Genomic DNA, 13,722 nt, shown 5'->3' on the forward strand with positions numbered 1-13,722 from the left:
GGTGCTAGCTAAAAAATGTTTGGAGTTATAAGCAAAGAAACTATATCCTATTGTTTTGATTCCTTCTGGGTTTAGGGGAAGCAGGACTTTGTACATTATTTGTAAATAAGATTGCATTAAAGGTACCTATTTCATCGTTACTTTCTCCTCTTAACTGGAACAACCACTAAGACTCTGAATTTTTGGCTAGCCTCTTGGTTCAAAATACAGGAGAAACTCAAAGAAAATGGACATTAACTTGGCAATGGAACTGTTACAGCCATTTCTAGTAGTGTGCATTGTGAATGGCAATCTAGCCTGCAAGGGTGAAGGGCTTAATCTGTTCTTTCCTTCCTCCCCCCTTCCTATATTTAAGAGGAGGCAGTGTTGCTAGAAAACTAAAAATCAGCACTCCTGAGTTTGAATCCTGTCTCTTCCCCTGATTTGACTCTGCAGTCTTGAGCAATCTACTCATTCTCAGTAGTAGTTTATCCATTTGTCAGATGAGTATGCTAGTACTGGTGTTAGAAGAAAGATGGAAAACTTAATGGTCATGGGCAGGTCTACACTACTGCTTAAGTTGATCTAACTTTATGTTGCCCACTTCGCACCCCTTGCCCCAAACGGCACAAGTTTCATGCTGTTCACACCAATACTATATTGGCAGAATTTGAGACAATTTGATTCTCTTGCTTATTAAATACTTGCTTACTAAATACTAATTTTGAAGTTCTTTCCTGCTTGGACAATGGAATTTACAGTTTGCCTGGTGTTTGAATCTCCACCTCCTTTTTTTCTTTAAACGGTATACTTTATTTTTTTGTTACTGAGTTCAGTTCTGCAATTGGAGATTTAACATCACCACAGATATAATGTATTGACTTACTATGACTGAGGTTTTACCTGCATGTGAAGTCTTGTTTTTTAGGTAAGGAAGGTTTTTGTGGTGGTGGGTTTTTTTTTTCCCCCCTTGGTATTTATCTCCTGCTAAGATTGTGAGGGTCTTGAAAGACAATAACAGACTATGGCCAGAGTTGTCAAACTTGGATGCCTAAAGTTAATCACCTAAATTCATATTCAGATATTTTAATCAATGACCAGACTGTCAAAGATTCTGAGCTTCTCATTGAAGGGTCTGTAGATTAATATCTTTTGTAGCAAATCTGAGAATATAGGAAGTTTATTTGTTAGCATTTAGTTTTCTTAACATATTACATTTCTATCATTTAAAGTGCTAGATATCCCAAAGACCTCCACTAGTGCCGAGAAATAAAAATTCCCTTAATGCTCTTGAATCAGGTTTCCTGTAAAATACAGTAAAGAGTCCACGGTAAATTCACTGAAGCATAATAAGTCTGTGTATAAGCATGAATCTACAATTTCCAAATGTAGTTCAACTTTCTGAAGTTTAAGCTGAGTCAAATTGAATCTGGTGAATTTTCCCATCTTAGTTTCCTTTTTAGGCAAAGTGTAGAAAACAATAAGTCACCTTCATAGTCCCTTTCGTGTCCAGTCTCCAATTCATCAGTTTTCTCTCATAACACTGATCATACACAGCTGCTTTATCAGGATGTCAATCAATATAGTTGTCTGTCTATTACACTGATTCCAAAACCTAGCCTAGAGACTGGGCACACATATCCCAATTCTCAAAAATTCTGTTTCTAAGGCAGATATTCCCTTCTACTCCATAAAAGGAAAACTTCCCCATTTATTTTGTAAAAATTCTTCTGCTGCAAACATGGTATTTCAGACCATGCAGGATTCTTGATGTCTCAAGAATAGGATTGTTTAGTTGGATAATTTGATAGAACTTTGTGAAATAGCAACACGATAACTGGCAAGAAGGCTTAAAAATAAATTAAAGTAACTCTAGGTTAAACAGAGCCAATATCTTCAACCACTGTCTTAAAAAAAAACAAAAAACAAAAAAAACACCCCAAAAACAAAAACCTGATGCATCTGATGAAGTGAGCTATAGCTCACGAAAGCTTATGCTCAAATTTGTTAGTCTCTAAGGTGCCACAAGTACTCCTGTTCTTTTTGCGAATACAGACTAACACAGCTGCTACTCAAAAACCTTTTTACTACGTCATGTGGGGTGTAAAGTTTTTATTGCAATAAATTTGGGAATAATCCCATTACTCCTATCCAGTAATTACTGCTTAGTTCCTTAACATTAATATACTTAGTCCCTTTTTCATTTTACATATGCAAATGCTGTGCTGAAAATGAACAGAAATTATGGTAAATGAAAAAAGTTGCTTGGTTAGCTTGGCAATTTTTAGAATTAAAAAATTTAACCAATACAAAATAATTTACGTTGGTATATTTTCAAACTGTAAACTTGAGCCAGTATTTTGTTCACCTCATTCAGATTACAGTACACTTGTGTCATAAATATAAGGGGAAGGGTAAACCCCTTTGAAATTCCTCCTGGCCAGGGGAAAGCTCCTCTCACCTGTAAAGGGTTAAGAAGCTAAAGGTAACCTCGCTGGCACCTGACCAAAATGACCAATGAGGAGACAAGATACTTTCAAAAGCTGGGAGGAGGGAGAGAAACAAAGGGTCTGGGTCTGTCTGTATGCTGCTTTTGCCAGGGACAGAACAGGAATGGAGTCTTAGAACTTTTAGTAAGTAATCTAGCTAGGTATGTGTTAGATTATGATTTCTTTAAATGGCTGAGAAAAGAATTGTGCTGAATAGAATAACTATTTCTGTCTGTGTATCTTTTTTGTAACTTAAGGTTTTGCCTAGAGGGGTTCTCTATGTTTTTGAATCTAATTACCCTGTAAGATATCTACCATCCTGATTTTACAGGGGGGATTTCTTTATTTCTATTTACTTCTATTTTCTATTAAAAGTCTTCTTGTAAAAAACTGAATGCTTTTTCATTGTTCTCAGATCCAAGGGTTTGGGTCTGTGGTCACCTATGCAAATTGGTGAGGCTTTTTATCCAACATTTCCCAGGAAAGGGGGGGTGCAAGTGTTGGGTGGATTGTTCATTGTTCTTAAGATCCAAGGGTCTGGGTCTGTAGTCACCTAGGCAAATTGGTGAGGCTTTTTACCAAACCTTGTCCAGGAAGTGGGGTGCAGGGTTTTGGGAAGTATTTGGGGGGAAAGACGCGTCCAAACAGCTCTTCCCCAGTAACCAGTATTAGTTTGGTGGTGGTAGCGGCCATTCCAAGGACCACGGGTGGAATACTTTGTACCTTGGGGAAGTTTTGACCTAAGCTGGTAAAGATAAGCTTAGGAGGTTTTTCATGCAGGTCCCCACATCTGTACCCTAGAGTTCAGAGTGGGGGAGGAACCTTGACATGGTGGCATAGTGGTGGGATTAACCTGAAATCATTTTGAGATCCAGTTGAGATTTTTTGAACTAGAAATACAGATTTTAAAAAGGAATTTTTTTTTCCTGTGGCTTTGAAGCAGCTTTGAAACTGAAAGCATCTTGGGTTTTCCCTGCTTTGTGGCCAAGCAGAGACAAAAGGGGATTATCTTGTGAATTGCAGGTTTTCTTTGCCTGGAGGCAGGGTACTTAACTCCTGCAGGGAAATTCACAGTCTTCCAACCCAGAGGTTTTTTTTTTTTCTTTTCTTCCTAAAAGTAAATAGGGGGTGTGTGTTCTACCCATTTGCTTTTTCTTTGGGCTGGGTAAGCAGGTTTCCAAGTAGTTTGGAGGTTTTTTGCTTTAAGTTGGGCCCAGAACAGAGACAAGGGAATTGTCTTTTTCTGTAGGCTGACAATCACTATCAGAGAATAGGTATTCTATTCCAGCACAGCAAAATTTTACAGCCAAGTTTTGTTTGTTTATTTCTAAACCTCGGGTGTAAAGTTAGTTAAAAACAGAGAGGTTAGAATGACCAAATCCTCAGCTCGACTACAGCTGGAATTAGCCAAATTTCAGGCTGAGGAAAGACAAAGGGAACATGAAAGACAGATAGAACTCATGCGGCTGAAGAAGGAACAAGAAAGGGAGGCAGAACAACACCAAGCGGCTGCTCACAGGAGAGCTATGGAAGCGAGGGACAAAGAACTGGAGGAGAAGGAAAAAGAGAGGAAGTATGTGGAGGAGATGGAGAAGATAAAGGCTCAGCAGAATATCCCAACAAACCCTAGTAATCCTTCTCCAAGTACCACTTCCCATCCCAGAAAGTTCCCCACCTACAAGGCAGGCGATGATACTGAGGCCTTCCTAGAAAACTTCGAAAGGGCCTGCCTTGGATACAACCTCTCTACTGACCAGTACATGGTAGAGCTGAGGCCGCAGCTCAGTGGACCCTTAGCTGAGGTGGCAGCTGAAATGCCTAAAGAACACATGAACAAGTATGAACTGTTTAAATCCAAGGCGAGAGTCAGAATGGGGATAACACCCGAGCAGTCTCGTCGGAGGTTCAGAGCCCTAAGGTGGAAACCAGACATGTCATTTACCCGACATGCCTACCACATTGTGAAACATTGGGATGCCTGGATATCAGGAGCAAGTGTTGAATCTCCAGTAAATTTGCCCTTCCTAATGCAAATGGAACAATTCTTAGAGGGTGTTCCTGAGGAAATAGAAAGATACATCCTAGATGGGAAACCCAAAACTGTAATCGAGGCAGGAGAGATTGGAGCCAGATGGGTGGAGGTGGCAGAGAAGAAGAAAACTGGTCGCAGTTGGAGCGGAGACCAGAAGGGACCACCCCAGACCACACCCTATTACCGGGGGCCGCCCAAAGCCCCACCTACCTCCCAAAGAACCCTCCAGACCCCTTATCGTCCTGCCACCCCGTTCTCCAGCAACCCTCCTCGCCCCAGTGACCCGTCAGCTGGACGATGTTTTAAATGTAACGAGCTGGGGCATGTAAAGGCCAACTGCCCCAAGAACCCCAACAGATTACAGTTCATTGCACCGGAATCACACCAGAGGTCCACAGGCCCAGATACTTCCCAGATACCCTTAGAGCGGAGGGAAACTGTGAGTGTGGGCGGGAAGAAGGTCACCGCGTGGAGGGACACCGGAGCACAAGTGTCAGCTATCCATGCTTCCTTAGTGGACCCCAATTTAATCAACCCAGAGATCCAAGTGACGATTCAACCCTTCAAGTCCAACTCTTTCAATTTGCCTACAGCCAAGTTGCCTGTCCAGTACAAGGGCTGGTCAGGAATGTGGACTTTTGCAGTCTATGATGATTATCCCATCCCCATGCTGTTGGGGGAAGACTTGGCCAATCATGTGAAGCAGGCCAAGAGGGTGGGAACGGTCACCCGCAGCCAGGCTAAACAAGCCGTGAGGCCTAGCTCTGTTCCGGAAACTGCTATCAGGACCCAGTCAGAGGTGATGGACCTGGACCTTAGGCCAATGTCTGCAACAGCAGTAGTGGATCCAGTCCCAGAGACCCAGACGGAACCAGTCCCAGAACCGGAACCAGCCGAACAACCAACACCAGACCCTGTGTCAGCACTGAATCCAGTACTTGCAACCTCAACACCAGAGGGCCCCACTGAACCTGAACTGGCAGCAGCCGATAACCCTACACAAGAGGCTCAGCCGGAGCCTGAATCCCAACATAGTGCACCAGCGGAGAGCGGTTCACAGTCAACAGAAACAGCTCCATCCCCTATATTGCTTCCAGAGGGACCAAGCCTAGGTCCACAATCCAATGAGGGACTGATGTCTCCAGCATCAAGGGAACAGTTCCAGACCGAACAGGAAGCAGATGAAAGCCTCCAGAGAGCTTGGACAGCGGCACGGAGCAACCCACCGCCTCTCAGCTCTTCTAATCGATCCAGGTTTGTTGTAGAAAGAGGACTTTTATACAAGGAAACTCTTTCTGGTGGACACCAGGAAGACTGGCATCCTCAGAGACAGTTGGTAGTTCCAACTAAATACCGGGCCAAGCTCTTGAGCTTAGCCCACGATCACCCTAGTGGCCATGCTGGGGTGAACAGGACCAAAGACCGTTTGGGGGGGTCATTCCACTGGGAGGGAATGGGCAAGGATGTTTCTACCTATGTCCAGTCTTGTGAGGTGTGCCAAAGAGTGGGAAAACCCCAAGACCAGGTCAAAGCCCCTCTACAACCACTCCCCATCATTGAAGTTCCATTTCAGCGAGTAGCTGTGGATATTCTGGGTCCTTTTCCGAAAAAGACAGCCAGAGGAAAGCAGTACATACTGACTTTCATGGATTTTGCCACCCGATGGCCGGAAGCAGTAGCTCTAAGCAACACCAGGGCTAAAAGTGTATGCCAGGCACTAGCAGACATTTTTGCCAGGGTAGGTTGGCCCTCCGACATCCTCACAGATGCAGGGACTAATTTCCTGGCAGGAACTATGAAAAACCTTTGGGAAGCTCATGGGGTAAATCACTTGGTTGCCACTCCTTACCACCATCAAACAAATGGCATGGTGGAGAAGTTTAATGGAACTTTGGGGGCCATGATACGTAAATTCGTAAATGAGCACTCCAATGATTGGGACCTAGTGTTGCAGCAGTTGCTCTTTGCCTACAGAGCTGTACCACATCCCAGTTTAGGGTTTTCCCCATTTGAACTTGTATATGGCCGTGAGGTTAAGGGGCCATTGCAGTTGGTGAAGCAGCAATGGGAGGGATTTACACCTTCTCCAGGAACTAACATTCTGGACTTTGTAACCAACCTACAAAACACCCTCCGAACCTCTTTAGCCCTTGCTAGAGAAAACTTACAGGATGCTCAAAAAGAGCAAAAAGCCTGGTATGATAAACATGCCAGAGAGCGTTCCTTCAAAGTAGGAGACCAGGTCATGGTCTTAAGGGCGCTCCAGGCCCATAAAATGGAAGCATCGTGGGAAGGGCCATTCACGGTCCAGGAGCGCCTGGGAGCTGTTAATTATCTCATAGCATTCCCCACCTCCAACCGAAAGCCTAAGGTGTACCATATTAATTCTCTAAAGCCCTGTTATTCCAGAGAATTAAAGGTTGGTCAGTTTACAGCCCAGGGAGAAGATGATGCTGAGTGGCCTGAAGGTGTCTACTACGAAGGGAAATGTGCTGGTGGTGTGGAAGAGGTGAACCTCTCCATGACCCTTGGGCGTATGCAGCGACAGCAGATCCAGGAGCTGTGCACTAGCTACGCGCCAACGTTCTCAGCCACCCCAGGACTGACTGAACGGGCATACCACTCCATTGACACAGGTAATGCTCACCCGATTAGAGTCCAACCTTACCGGGTGTCTCCTCAAGCTAAAACTGCTATAGAACGGGAGATCCAGGATATGTTACAGATGGGTGTAATCCGCCCCTCTGAAAGTGCATGGGCATCTCCAGTGGTTCTAGTTCCCAAACCAGATGGGGAAATACGTTTTTGCGTGGACTACCGTAAGCTAAATGCTGTAACTCACCCAGACTTTGACAAACCGTTCCTAGTAACCACAGATGCATCCGAGCGTGGTGTGGGAGCAGTTTTAATGCAAAAAGGACCTGATCAAGAATTCCACCCTGTAGTGTTTCTCAGCAAAAAACTGTCTGAGAGGGAAAGCAACTGGTCAGTCACTGAAAAAGAATGTTATGCCATTGTCTACGCTCTGGAAAAGCTACGCCCATATGTTTGGGGACGGCGTTTCCACCTGCAAACCGACCATGCTGCACTGAAGTGGCTTCACACAGTCAAAGAAACTAACAAAAAACTTCTTCGGTGGAGTTTAGCTCTCCAAGATTTTGATTTCGACATCCAACACATCTCAGGAGCTTCTAACAAAGTGGCTGATGCACTCTCCCGTGAAAGTTTCCCAGAATCAACTGGTTAAAATCGTCCTTAAGATGTGGGAAATATTGTTAGTCTTTATGTACTTGGTAGTATATTTAGAGATGCATGTGTCTTATTAACTCTGTTTTTCCTAGAGCTCCAGGAAGAAATCCCAGCCAGTGTTTCACCCTAGCTGAGATTTGGGGGGTGTGTCATAAATATAAGGGGAAGGGTAAACCCCTTTGAAATTCCTCCTGGCCAGGGGAAAGCTCCTCTCACCTGTAAAGGGTTAAGAAGCTAAAGGTAACCTCGCTGGCACCTGACCAAAATGACCAATGAGGAGACAAGATACTTTCAAAAGCTGGGAGGAGGGAGAGAAACAAAGGGTCTGGGTCTGTCTGTATGCTGCTTTTGCCAGGGACAGAACAGGAATGGAGTCTTAGAACTTTTAGTAAGTAATCTAGCTAGGTATGTGTTAGATTATGATTTCTTTAAATGGCTGAGAAAAGAATTGTGCTGAATAGAATAACTATTTCTGTCTGTGTATCTTTTTTGTAACTTAAGGTTTTGCCTAGAGGGGTTCTCTATGTTTTTGAATCTAATTACCCTGTAAGATATCTACCATCCTGATTTTACAGGGGGGATTTCTTTATTTCTATTTACTTCTATTTTCTATTAAAAGTCTTCTTGTAAAAAACTGAATGCTTTTTCATTGTTCTCAGATCCAAGGGTTTGGGTCTGTGGTCACCTATGCAAATTGGTGAGGCTTTTTATCCAACATTTCCCAGGAAAGGGGGGGTGCAAGTGTTGGGTGGATTGTTCATTGTTCTTAAGATCCAAGGGTCTGGGTCTGTAGTCACCTAGGCAAATTGGTGAGGCTTTTTACCAAACCTTGTCCAGGAAGTGGGGTGCAGGGTTTTGGGAAGTATTTGGGGGGAAAGACGCGTCCAAACAGCTCTTCCCCAGTAACCAGTATTAGTTTGGTGGTGGTAGCGGCCATTCCAAGGACCACGGGTGGAATACTTTGTACCTTGGGGAAGTTTTGACCTAAGCTGGTAAAGATAAGCTTAGGAGGTTTTTCATGCAGGTCCCCACATCTGTACCCTAGAGTTCAGAGTGGGGGAGGAACCTTGACAACTTGTGAATATCTAAAAGGCAACTTTATTAATTATTGTTTGTTTTTGAAAGATCAAAGGCATTTTACATGACCTAAATGTATGATGTAACAAGTAATTGCATGAGTTTAATGACTCTCTGCAGTTTGCGTTTTAGAAATGCATCTAGTTACTCTGAATGAAAAACAGTCCAATAGATCAGTGTTCTCCATTGATTAAAATATTGTCACTTTGTCCTTCAACAAAGCAAGGGAGTAACCTGATGAACAGAAGTTTTGATTGGTTTGACAGGCAATTAAATTGAGATGTACTGTAGGGAAATTAAAGGTTAGTTTACAAGGATTCTTGTTTTTTTTAATAGAAACACTGTTAAAGAATAACAGTCTTCTCTATTTGGTATTTGACATACGATTTCCATAATATGCATATAATACGATTTTTAAAAAGCTAGTACAAATATCAGTGATCCTTCTTTGAGACTTCCATAATGAAGCTGTTCTTTTCAGTAACTGTCTCTTGTTGTAATTAGTGTTTTGATATGTCTTGTGGTGGGATCATGATAAACATTTTTCTTAAATAACTTTGACAGTTGATCAGAGGCATATGGTATGCAACTAGCAAAGGAAATCCTTGGAGCATGTCCGTAAATTTCTTCTCAAGTGATCCGCCTGTCACTGTTAATATAGTCCCACACACAATTATGCAAATTAGGTTTAAAAATTCATTAATGTAAAATAAGGAAAAATTAATATAGTAAGTTTATTTGGATCAGTGCATGGATAACTAGAGCACAGTCTACATCTATATAAAAGGTTTGTGATGTTTTTACCAAGTGCTAAATTTGTAAAAGCAGTATTACTCAAGGATCTAACAAGATCACCACCACCACCCCCAGCCAAATTACATGAAAGAAAGAAATGTGGGGTGCTCTCCTGTAGTCACTGATAGTGATACAGTTTACACCATCTCTTTTGCTTGTTTTTCCCAATGCTAGATTGTATTTCATTTAACTAGCCCATATCCAAGCCCCAATCTCATTCTGAAATTTCTATTATGCTGTTTGAGATGAATTTTAGGTCTTTAGAGAGTTTGATTCACCGACTAACATGCATCTGTGACTTCCCAGCATGCTGTGATGCTACAACTGCTGAAATTCAGTGGACCTAACCCATGGGGGCATAAAACATGCTTCAACCAGCATGTGTATTTTATGAGGTGCTAGGTTATAACAATGTATTACTAGACTACCTGCTCCTTCCTGTTCATTCTGATACATTGTTACATTTTCCACTCTGATATGTTACCTTATAAATGTTTCTTATAAAGCACAAGACTCGGATTTCCAGTCAAGTTGTTTATGATCTGCAGCATTAAGTTTTTTAAACAAAAGTTAAAGGCTCCCTGTGGAAATCATTAGAAAAAAATAAACTCTCCAACAAATGTTAGATGATTCTATATATTATTCTATTAAAAGTTTTTATTATATTAAACTACTCCCTAGAAATAGTACAGGAAAACAAATATACTTATCCTAGAGTTGACAAAAAAAAATCTCGCTTTCAATAGAGTTAAAAGGTTTGAAGTTTTTTTAGATTCCTTAAAAGTGGAAAGTGAACTTTCTAATAACATAAAGGCGAAAACGGAAGCAAGCTACCTTATTTTTTGTGTAGATTTTAATTTAATATATTCTTTGTGCACAGAGGTGTATATGATGATGGCCTTTCACTTATATCCTTTTATTCTGTGGAATCCTAAACTACATTACATGCTATACAGGGATCCATAAATTCCACTACAGGAGTAGCCTACTCCTGAATTAAAAACGATTGCTTATAAGTGAACAATAATCCTACACAGCAGTGACAGCACTTTATGACCAAATTGCTCATTATACAGTTTGCACAGGTGACCAGAAATAGTCGGTGATCCCTCAAGGTCGAGTACGATCTCTTTCACAGGTTTTATTTTTCATTGGTTCTTTGGTGACTGAAGAGTCCGATTCTTGAGCCACAGGCTCTTTGGTAGACATTGCAGGAGGTGTTGGAAGACAGGTTTGGGCTGCGATTGCTGCATGACCGTTGTCTTTCCTTTCTTTTCTGGTGTTTTTCTATGACGATGGCAAGGCGATTTTCCTCAAGAGTAGACCTCTCTGACAAGTCTTCGCCAGTTATCCCTATCGTGGGCTGCTGTCTCTCAGTGTCTGGTGTTGATGACACCCTCAAGATAACATCAAGAGATGTGGCTTTAAAGCATTTCTCTTGACCTCTGTTTTCTTTCTCCTTCAGTGAATTGTGCATACAGCAGTTGTTTTGGTAACTGTACATCAGGCATGCTCACACAGTGCCCACTCCACCTCAGCTGGTGCTGGATAATCAGGGCCTCAACACTGAAGATGTTGGCCTCTGTGAGGATACTGACATTAGTGTGATGATCCTCCCACTCTTTTTTGAGGATCTTCCAAAGAAAGTGCTGGTGCTGGCGTTCCAGGTTTTTCAGGTGTTTTCTGTAGGTCACCCAAGTCTCACAGCCATAGAGGAGACTTGGGATTACCATTGCTTTGTAAAAGTTTAGTATGTATTCTGATGTTATGATTGTTGAACACCTGGCAAGACAGTTTGCCAAAGGCAAGGCTGGCACAGCAAATTCTGCGCTGAATCTCAATGTCTGTATCTGCCCTCTGTGAGAGATGGCTGCCAAGACAGATCTACATTTTCCAGTTCTTCTTTGTTGATATAGATCTTCCTTGCTGGGTCTGATGATTGTCTGGGAACTGGCTGATGGAGAACTTTTGTTTTGCCTATGTTCAGAGTTAGCTCTGGGCTGTTGTAAGCTTCAGAGAAGCAATTAAGGACTGTTTGGAGATCCTCCTTTGAGTGTGCAGCTACAGCACAATCATTTGCATACTGGAGTTCAGTTATTGTTGCCAATATTACTTTAGTCCTGGTACGGAGACGACAAAAGTTGAAGATGTTGCCATCAATCCGATATTGGATGCCAATCCCTTGTGGTAGATGGTCTTGGGTTAGTGTTTTCATAGCTGCTAAGATAATGGAGCAAAGGGTGGGTGCCATTACAAAATCTTGTTTTATGCCAGTTCGGATGACAAGGGGCTCAGCGGCAGAGTCACTGCACAGGATGGAGGCAGTCATCTGGTTATGGAGGAGTCTTATAATGGTGATAAATTTGCTTGGGCAGCCAAACTTTGACATGACTTTTCACAGGGCCTCACGGTTGACAGAGTTAAAGGCTTTGGTCAGATCGATAAAGGCCATATACAGCTCCTGGTGGTGGTGTTGACATTTTTCCTGGATCTGCCTGGCTGTGAAAATGTTGTTGATTGTGCCAGCACAACACAACCCAGTATAAGACCTCAACGACAGAACAGATGGATGAAGCAGGATCACCTCTCAACGGCTGTGAAGGCTGCAACAGAGGAGAAACCTCTAGTCATCTTGAACCTCCTTACCACCAGACACAGGTGCCTCTTGTGCAAAGATTTGTGTGGCTGCTGGTGCGCATCAGCTCCCACTCCATTAAACTACACATATGCAGGCTTCTTTCACAGGAAGAACTTTGTCCCCATCCCTACCCATAAGTCTTGTGGCAATGGGCGAGTGGCAACAGATAGGTGAAGTAATCATCAGGAGTCCCTAGTCACAGACCAACACACAGGTGATGACTGCAAGATGGTCGTCATGTGCCCCTGGACTGGGATGGGGGGCATTTTCGGCAGCAGCGGTCATGACTGAACAGGCCTTTTTAGGAACCCCTCTGCTCACCCCATATGGGGAAGGGACTAGAAAAGGTGCCCCAAACATAGGCTATCCCACCATACCTGACTGGATAACCGTGTCCAGAGAGATCACTCCCAATGCGGTTGAAAAACAAAAATGTTTCTTGTAACTTGGAATGTCCGTACTCTACTGGACGGATCAAAAAGTGAAAGACCCAAATGCAGAACAGCAATTGTTGCCTGAGAACTCTCAAGGTACAACATCGACATCACGGCTCTCAGTGAAACAAGATGTGCAGAAGAAGGCCACTTGAGGGAAGAGGGCGGTGGTTGCACTTTTTTCTGGAGGGGAAAACCAGCAAGTGACAGGCAAATGTGTACACGGTGTTGGCTTTGCAATCAAAAACCTGCTAGTCAACCTCCTGACTGAGCTCCCCGTCGGCATCAACGAGCGCCTTATAACCCTCTGCATCCAATTGGTCAATAAGTCATTTACCACTATCATCAGTGCATGTGCACCAACTCTTTATGCTGAAGAACAGAGAGAATCCTACACTGACCTTGATAAAATTGTCATCCATTCCAAAAACAGATAAGATAATCCTCTTAAGGGACTTTAATGCAAGAGTTGACCCAGATTCTAACATATGGAGTAGCATCATTGGGAGGGAAGGAGTGGGCAAGACCAATTCCAATGGCATCCTTCTACTCTGCAAATGTGCAGAGCACGATCTTGTGATCACAAACACACACTTCAGACAGAGCAACAAGTACAAAACAACTTGGCAACACCCCTGCTCAAAACAGTGGCAGGATCTAAGAGATGTCAAAATCACCTATGTCATGAGAGGAACTGACGACTGTTGGACTGACCACCGTCTGGTGAGGTCAGTCATGCCATCAGGATTGCACTGAAACATAGAAAGCAGTCCAAATCCCACAGACGGCAATAAAACGCCCAAAGACTTGAATCCTCAGTGCACCAAGAGAACTTCTAAACACTCCTCAGTGGAAAACCTGGCCATATGCACACCTGGAAATGACAACACAAGTGTTGAACACTAAAAAGCACTAAAACAGACCATCCATGAGGTTTGTCAGGAATCCATTGGCCTTGCTACCCACTGCCATCAGGACTGGTTTGACGATAACACTGAGATTACAGCCCTTTTGGACCAGAAGAGAAAA

General features: G+C 43.0%; 1 protein-coding gene across 7 annotated transcripts in view; it reads left to right on the forward strand.

The window, feature by feature from the left end:
- The window catches only part of STXBP5 (syntaxin binding protein 5), a 189,638-nt gene that overhangs the window by 41,448 nt on the left and 134,468 nt on the right, over positions 1–13,722 (forward strand). The gene's annotated exons all lie outside the window — the stretch shown is intronic.

Source organism: Eretmochelys imbricata, chromosome 3 (genome assembly GCF_965152235.1).
Source record: "Eretmochelys imbricata isolate rEreImb1 chromosome 3, rEreImb1.hap1, whole genome shotgun sequence".
NCBI lineage: Eukaryota > Metazoa > Chordata > Testudines > Cheloniidae > Eretmochelys > Eretmochelys imbricata.